Source organism: Cyprinodon variegatus, unplaced genomic scaffold, assembly GCF_000732505.1.
Source record: "Cyprinodon variegatus isolate N-32 unplaced genomic scaffold, C_variegatus-1.0 Scaffold63, whole genome shotgun sequence".
Lineage (NCBI taxonomy): Eukaryota > Metazoa > Chordata > Actinopteri > Cyprinodontiformes > Cyprinodontidae > Cyprinodon > Cyprinodon variegatus.
The window spans coordinates 1,578,349-1,587,143 of NW_015150516.1; the positions used below are offsets into that span (position 1 = coordinate 1,578,349).

At 39.4% G+C, this 8,795-nt stretch overlaps 1 protein-coding gene across 2 annotated transcripts in view; it reads left to right on the forward strand.

The window, feature by feature from the left end:
• Nucleotides 1-328: 328 nt before the first annotated feature.
• Nucleotides 329-8,795, forward strand: part of mbd5 (methyl-CpG binding domain protein 5) — a 35,823-nt gene continuing 27,356 nt past the window's right edge. The window contains exon 1 of one of the 2 annotated variants that reach the window (XM_015371697.1): nt 329-451. The gene's annotated coding sequence lies outside the window, so the exon portion shown is untranslated. Of the gene's footprint in view, nt 551-8,795 lie in introns of both variants that reach the window. The other variant, XM_015371698.1, reaches the window with a different exon arrangement.

Here is an 8,795-nt window from a genome sequence, read left to right on the forward strand (position 1 = left end):
TGAAAAAAAGTCAGAATTCTGTCATTAAAGTCAGAATTCTGACTTTTTTTCATATTATACTGAAATAAAGTTTAAAAATACATTAATCTTTTTTAGTTTTTCAGTGGCCCTGATTCCTCATTATGAGATGAAAGTCAGAATTCTGAGATTAAGATAGAATTCTGACTTTTCCCATATTATTTAATATTATTTAAATAGTATTTAAAAATCAGTTACATTTTTTTTTTTTTTTTCAGTGGCCCTAATCGCCCTCCGTACATGAAGCCCCCTCTGTTTGCTGTTGTTTCCTCCCTAAACTTTGCTGCTCCACAGCTCCTGAATGCAGCGTCTGGAGTAAACGTGCATCACCTCTCCCATCTGCTGGCGGAGCGCTCCGCGCATGCGCACTGCGGCTCTCCATCATCTCCAATATTCCAGTGTAGGAGAAGCAGCAGCAGCAGAGAACTAATGGGTAGGCTTCTAATTCTTATTTTTCTCCTCATTTTAAACGCCCCCCTCGCTTCTTTCTGTCACTCTTTCAGCAGCGGGATGCACTCGCTGGGGTGTCCGGGTAAGTAGGCTCGCTTTTCGGCCTGGTTTTCCACGGACAGGAGCGTTACAGAGCCCGAAAAGCGTCTCCCTCTTCATCTGCAAACGCAACGGGTTAGCAAGGCTATGAGCTAGCATGCTAAGCTAACGTGCTAACTCGGCCTGGCCCTGGCCTTTCCTTGCCCCCATTTGGCTCGAAACCCCAACTGGGCCCTTGCTTAGATTTTCTTCCTCGATAAATGAGAGTCGGAACCCGGGCTGCGGCTGCCGGACCCCCCCTTCCCCTCCGAACCCGGTTCCGGTTAGCAGATTAAAAACCCAACGGCTGTTAGCTTTAGCTGAGCTCTTCGTCTAGTGCATTTTCCTTACAACAAGCTAGCAGGCTAATAGCTAGCTCTACATAGGCTCCAGAGCAGCAGAGAGCCCCCTGACTGGTCCCAGTCCGCTTTTCTGACATCGAACTGGTTTTACTGGGACCGAACAGACGTTAGAGCAGATAAATAAAGCAGGTTGCTGCTGTTCAGCTTGGCTAAAGCTTTTTATCTCACCTACACTATAGGCTCTGCTTGTTTTGGACATGTACACAGACGTCTGTCATGTTCTCCAGGGTTTGGGGGTAAACTGCTGTCATTTAGCCAACAGTTAAAGCTGTCAGGTTTGACTCTTAAAGCTGCTTGATCTTTAAAATCTTTAAATTTCCCTCAACCTGCTCGGATTGATTAGATTCTGAATATAAACATAGAGCATCTGCATGTTTAGCAGACCATAATGAGCAGCTGATGGTCCTGTAAAGGATGGCTATTGTAATCATTGCATCCATTTGTGTTTTTTTTATTTTGTTTATCAGGAAATAATTCAAAGGGATTTTATGAAAACAAGCAGTTTAATTTCCTATGTGCAAAAATCATCACCAGCTTTCAGACCTTTAGTCACAAAAAGATTATTCTATTGTTTTCTTTTTCATTCTGTTCGAAATCATGAGTGTCAGTGAAAAACAGGCAGCCGGCGTGTTTTAAAAAGCGTAGATATCAGGGTTATTTATGACAATGATATCCGTAAGAAGTTTTCCTCTCCGAAAACAGTAGATCTATGTCAAATATAGATGTTTTCTGCTGCATTTTTCATTTGAAATAGTTGACAGACTAGTTTAATGCTTCACTTTACACCCCAAAGCAAACATTTCTTTTCAACAGATTTGAGACTGCTGAGAATGTTTACTTGTATAATTAAATCAAGCAGGGTGCTGTTTCCCTTCATGCTGCTATGTTGGCGTAATATCTGTATCTCAGACATTTTAAATCCAGAGGATCTTTTCAATTTTTTGCCACACTTTTTTTCTTAAAAGCATAGATTCTTTACAACCTCACCTTGGTTTAGACCAGAGGTCACGGATTAGCGGACCGCGGTCCGGATCCGGACCAACCTGCTGGCTAATCCAGACCCAACCTGATTTAAAACATTTATAAATTACTGCATGTTTTCCGGCGACAATTTCACTTGCACCGCTTCTCCTGTTAATACGGTAAAGCCCTCCGGAGCGCAAATGCCACCTTCAGTGTACTCAAGTCAATCAATTTTCAAATCTCAAATTGATTATTTCCATGGTAGCATAATGATGAGAGTTCTGAACCCTGATGTTCAACATTATAATATACTCAGATGCCAATGGCAAATCCACAAAAGGTGGAAAAAATAAAATAAAATACAAAACCTTGTCAAATACAAGCACAATCTACGAGAACCAGCAGAAGAGTGTTGCAGTTTTTTTTATGGCCACAGGTGGCAGTGTTGTTACTAAACTTAGTAATGCATATTTAAAACAGTGCGGCAAACTATAGAGCAGAGGTTACGGATTAGATTCACTTGTGCCGCTTCTCCTGTTACTATGGTAAAGCCGTCCGGTGCGCCGGGACGAGGCTAACCATGATACAAATTGGCCAATGAGCTGTCAGTCTGGGTTGCTGCTGCTGCTACTTTTAGACACAGCAGGCAAACCTGTGGCAAGCCGGGCGATGGGAAAGAAGGAGAAGACGAGGAGAAAAAGAGAGCAGAGAAAGTGTGGACTGCTGGAAGAACTGCGGTGAACTGGTGAAAGAAAAGTGAAATGGCTTGCTCAAAGATGACCCTGCACATTTAGAGGATGTTTGGCTCAACCTGCTGCTGTGAAGCAGGATTCTCCACCATGAACAGAATCAAAAAGAAATCTGGATCCAGGCTCAAAATGAGCACCTTGATATGTGCTTTAGAATAGCTTTGTCTCCATTTAAACCCAGGTTTAAAAGCCTGCAGGGCAACATAAAGCCCACTGCTCTCATTAAACAATAAAGAAGAGAGAAAAAATAACAAACGATCAGTTCAGGTGTTTTATAAAATATGTGAATCAGAAAATTGTCTATATACCAAACTAAAAGATTGTTGTTCTCTACACAAAATGTTCTTTTTTTTTTTATTTGGAATTTCATTTTATAACATGGATGCATAAAAATCTCATTTTATGTCAGTGTTAAATTCAGTTTAAAGTAACAGATTATAATTAGAAATGTCTCCGGACCTTTACTGGTTGATGATTTTCTTTATTCGGATCCCGCTGATTTTTTATTTTTAATTACCCCTGGTTTAGACAGTAAAAAGTGTAGCGTAGTCTAAAAAAAAAAAAAACCCTGCTGCCTCTGTGACTGTAAATCAAACACTTAGATTAAAGGTGCTTTCCTTACTCTAAATCTTTTGATTTATTTGGCCTTTATTCAGAATGAAAAAGCTAAGAGATTAAATCACAGAGTGCATTAAGACATAAAAAGTCAACCCAAGAGTTGAATTTTATAGGACTCGTCTATTATCCAAAAGGTTTTACAGAACTGCAATTAAACTTTCTCTTTTATTCATTAACACTTTTATAAAAAAAAAAAAAAAGAGCAGAATATCCTGTTTGTGATCTAAATATCTGGTTGGTGGTTACGCTGTTTAGCTGAATCGACACGGGAGGACATCCTTTTCTAAACCATATAAAAACAGCTGTACTCATAGAAAGTGCTAAAAATAGTCCGATGAATGAGGTTCTTCATGATGTGTTTAGTGTCGAAAAAAGAAACAATTTTAAGCACATTTGATTCTGCTTTAGTTGTTAAAGTTCTATATTCATAAGTAGTACGCTGATTATGCCATGCTACAATGATTTATTTTACCGTGTTTAATGTAGAAGATATAATTTTCAGTTTTAATAAACTTGACTTCTATACTGAAGACTTTCTTTTGCAGTAAAAACAGCAACACAGAAAATGTTACTTTAAGATCAAAATAATTTAATGCCAAAGTAAAGGGATGAAACATAATCAGGATAAAAGTCTGAGAAATGTATTTGCCTTTAAAACTGCCTGGTCAACCAAATGGTTGACCATTTGCTCTGCAAAATGCAGGTTGGAGGTTGACAAGGCAGTTAAGGGGTTTGGACATTTTCACATGTGAAGTGCATTTCTCATTAAATATAAATTTTCTACTTTCATTTTCTACTTTTCACAATTCAATTCAGTTTATTTCTATAGCGCAAATTCACAACAGATGTCATCTCAAGGTACTTTACAGTTCACCAGATCATACAGTCAAATTGATTCAAAGTTTTCTATCTATCTACCAGTTCATTGCAACGACTCATTGACTCGAATGCAATCCCTCACACTAAGCATGCTTTTAGCGACAGTGGAGAGGAAAAACTCCCTTTTAACAGGAAGAAACCTCCAGCAGAACCAGGCTCAGTGTGAGCGGCCATCTGCTGAGACCGACTGGGGTTCAAGGAGACAGAAACAGAGGCACAAAAAGCAACTGTAAAAGGCGGCCCCATCCAATTGATTAACTAATAAAAATATATTTGCAGAGGCACGGTAAAAACGGATCAAACCTAAAATTTCAGGCTGATGCGCGTGTTTCTTTAGCAAATGCATAAACTAAATATAGCCGATAAACTATGAGGAATTTCTCAGTAGGTTTCTCTCAGGTCATATTTTGACAGTAGTTACACTAGTGATATATGTACTATAAGTATCCACAATATAGAGTCACTCCTGTCAGACTTTCACTCAACAGTAATGTGTTATCTGTCTCTGATATCTCCACTCTCCCATCTAAACATTATAACCCGAGGTAAAAATGTATGGTTTTTAGCCATTATAAAACAACACACTGGTTATTTTCACACTCCATCAAATTACCGTAGAGGTTACAGAGACATCTTTATTATTCTACATTTCGTTTGAACTAAAATTTAGTGCTATGTTGTTTATTTGTATGCGGACACTGCTAGCAACATGTTGCTAACTGCTTTTGATCAGTTTGGTAAACACAAGCCTGCTTTTATTTTCAAACCATAAATGAACCTTTTACACTAATGCCGTTTCCAGAGAACAAGGAACAGTATGCCAGTTCTTTGAAAGGTATCAAGAACCACCAAAACCTTTGTTCCATTGAACACGTTTTTGGTCAGTGTTAGCCCCTGTTGCTGTGCTCTGCAAGGCCAGCTGGCTGAAAGAAAGCTAGGAAATGCATATTTGACTTTTGGGAACCATTTTAACAACAAACCGATTAACTGGAAAATATATGGGTCTATTTTAATATTGCAGGAAATACCAATAACCCTAATTGACTCTTTTTTTTTTTTTCTCTCTGCTTCAGTTGATAAACACCCACCAAAAACATACACACTATTTAACTTTAGGTCAATTTTTCTGCTCTTCCAGGGGAAGTGTAGTGAATTTTACCTACTACTTTACAGTAGAAATACAAAAATATATCCTGAATTTGCTGAAAAGGCTGCAGTGGAGCAGCCTTGCTGCTGCTGATTGGTCAGTTAGAGAAACTGATGGTACAAACCTGGAAAATGAAAGGCAATAATAATGTGCTTGAAGTTCTTTGATGGCGGTACTGGGTTAGAAACCAGTAGAAAATGGATCAGCTTCATCACATTCCTGTTTATGCATCAAATAATACATCCATTAACTTTACAGGATTTTTATAGCTGCACTTTCAGGAAAACATGTATTTACAAAGATGGCATTTTTCAACAACCAATATGTTCCTAACTCTTCTCTTTCTTAACCCTAATCATGTTATCTCCTTTAAAACCGTGAAACGTCTCAATACGGAACAGCAAAGATATTCCATGTTTAAAAATAATATTGCAATTACATGCTGACGGGACATTTTGCAGCAACAAGTTAGTGTTGTTTCACCCATCTTTAGGTAATATCTTTAGTTCTTTCCGATAAAATAAGCTAATTTACTTCACGTCTTGGGTCCTGTCACAGATTCTTGGTAGGACTTAAGGCCAATTTATGCTTCTGATGCATAGCCTCTGCAACCGTCAAATCCTTCTCTGTGGGCGACCACGCTCCACTAAGCAGAGGTTTTGCAACCGTCGTCGCGCACCTCAAAAAAATCCTGACTATGCGTCAGACGGTCGCAAACCCAAGCAGACCTCAAGCGGAAGTGCGTAGACAAAAAGCAGCTGTGATTGGTCCTTGGTATGACTTTCCGGCTGTCTTTATGGTCGTCCTTCTCAATTCAGTGCTGGGATGCGCCATTTTTAAAAACCGAGGAACAACTACAATGGACAACTATGACAAAAGGTTAATCAAGGAGGTTCGCTCCATTAACAGAACCTGTTTCTCTTCGATGTCTAGCAACTCTAGATCCTTCTTCGTGACCGTAATATCTGGCAGACACACCATTGTTGTTTTGGAAGATAAACACTCCCGCCAGCGCTGCCGAAGTTCTTGCGAGTCTTGAATAGGCTCCGCCTTGCACTTTTGCGGAAAACTGCTGTGCTTCCCTAGAAATTCCAGACCGACGGTGCAGAAGCATAGCAGCAAACTGGTTCGCGACCAGACCCAAGCGACATTTGATGTGTGCAGTTGCGAAATCTAATCTGCCCTTTAGGTTTAGACTTTGACTGGGCCATTCTAACCTGCACAACTTTCATCCGGTCCATATAACGGTGTCTCAGGCTTTATATATAGAGTGGTTTTGCTGGTAGTAGACAAACCTCTGCCCCAGTCTCAGCTCTTTGGCTGCCTCTAGAAGGTTTAGCTCCCATTTACTGACCACTTTTGCTGCCCATGTTGAAGAAAACGTCCAACATGATGCTGCCACCACCATGTTTCATTATAAGAATTGTTGGTACGGGTCATTAGATTCTCCCACCTGAGCGAGGAGCTTGAGCAACCCTTCTGATGAATGCTCTCCTTGCCCCACCTCTCAAATAGTTTCTGCTCTTTCTGTGTTCAGAGGATGGATTCAGCAGTGAGATCTCATTTTCTAACCCAAACTGAGATTTAACCTTTATCTGCTGGTTTCCTTGGTCTCTATGATGATGTTTGTTCTCTATTGTTCTCCAGCAACCCCTTGAGGAAAAAAAACGCCTTTAAACTACAAGCCAGTAGGTAGCATGAGACGTAATTTAGAAATGCTGAGAACCGTTTTTTTTTTTTCCTTTTTCTTTCACTTCACTTTAATGCCGTTATCAGTAGATAAGAGACGGATTATGGGGGAAAGGCCAGGCGTACTGGTAACCTTAGGAAAAAGATTTGGATAAAACGAACCCTGAAATATGATTGTTCAAATCTGGTATTGAAAGGATAGCTCACATTTCTCTGAAAGTGGTGATCTACAAAGCTGTATGATGCTTACCTTTACCTGTAGTAGACTAATCCCAACTCACAATCCGATCAAGCAATCACCAGATGTAATAAAATAATCATTTAAAATGCTCTCTCAAGCTTTTATAAAGGATTTATTTTTTTGGATTAAATAAAAAGTTATCCCCCTAAAATAACTTATTTGGTTACATTGAAAACGGTAACATCAAATCTCACTTCGCACCTTAATGAGCTCTAATCAGCAGTGATTTCTGCTAAGAGGCGTTCAGGTTCTGCTGTCTGTGTCTCTGAGGTGGTGATGGATTCATACATAGCTTGTCTATCTCTCCGTCTGTTTGTCCAGCCAAACGTTTCTCCATGATTTCATCGTTTTATTTAGTATTTTTGTACCAACTTCAAAGCAAAGCTGCATATTTCTATATGAGCATTTATAATATTCATGTATATTTATTTCTATTCTCAGGTCTTATCTCAAAGCACTGTTTGGAGTAAAATGGTTGTTTGTTGTTCAATATTCCATCACATCTTGAAGGATACATCCTGCGTTTGCTACTGGGTGAAGGGCAGGCATTTATTCTCGAAGGTTTGGAAAACCCTTCTGAAACACCTCCAGAGTTCTGGATAGTGTTCACACGTGCGTGATTCGCTCCAGAATCTGGACTCTGGCTGTTGTGCCAAATGTTTGGTGTGAAAGAGCGCTAACTGAGCATCTGCCATATTTCACTGTGGTTCTCTCTGATTTGGTCTCACCAACATTTTTCTTTTTTTTTTTCTCAGTTAGATTTGCTGCAAGTCTTTGGCAGTTGTTGTTGGGGGGTTTTTCTGCACCCACCTGTCCTCTCTGTGGTGTTTTTGTTACATTTGGATTTAAATAGGAGTTAATCTGTTTGATGTCGATCTCTAAATATTTATTCCAGGTTTGAAACTTGGGAGGGGCGATATGACTAATGAATGACGATATAAAAACCTTTTATATCAGCCATTATTGATGTATGTATGCTAAATCTCCCTTTAGCCTGTTGTTTGCACTGATTTAACATCCATGGCTTCACGTCAATCACTGCCACCTATAAAGACTTCACTTAGTAAAAGCTCCAGCTCCTTTCGATGCCTGGTTCTTCTAACCAAAATATTTAGAGCGTATAGAAGCATCAACAGGGCCTTTAAAGGAGCTATTATCTCTAGTCACAGATAATAAGTACCGCCTCCTTTATATGTAAAGGTAGATTTGCACAATCCTAGTATCAGATATTATTCTACACTTGAAAATGACAAATATTAACAATGAGGTCCCCAGAGCTTGTTTTTGTCATTTGTGTTGGAAAATTCCTCTCAGATTAGTCAGAAATCATGTACCCAAAACCCGCTTATTAAAGGAATAGTATAGAAATAGTACACCCAAAACATGATTAGCCTTCATTCGAAACGAAGTCATTTAGAATGTTTTTAGAGCATAAACAGTAGTGTATAGGATTTCCTAAAAGCGCGTTCACGGCGCTACGGAAACCGCGGCAGACCAAACCAGACGAAAGTGCGCATTCAGCTCAGCAAAGAACTCATGCTCTTCCTCAACACTGAAGTCCTCAGACATTTTTCTTTCGTTGTTTCTTTCTTTGCACAGGT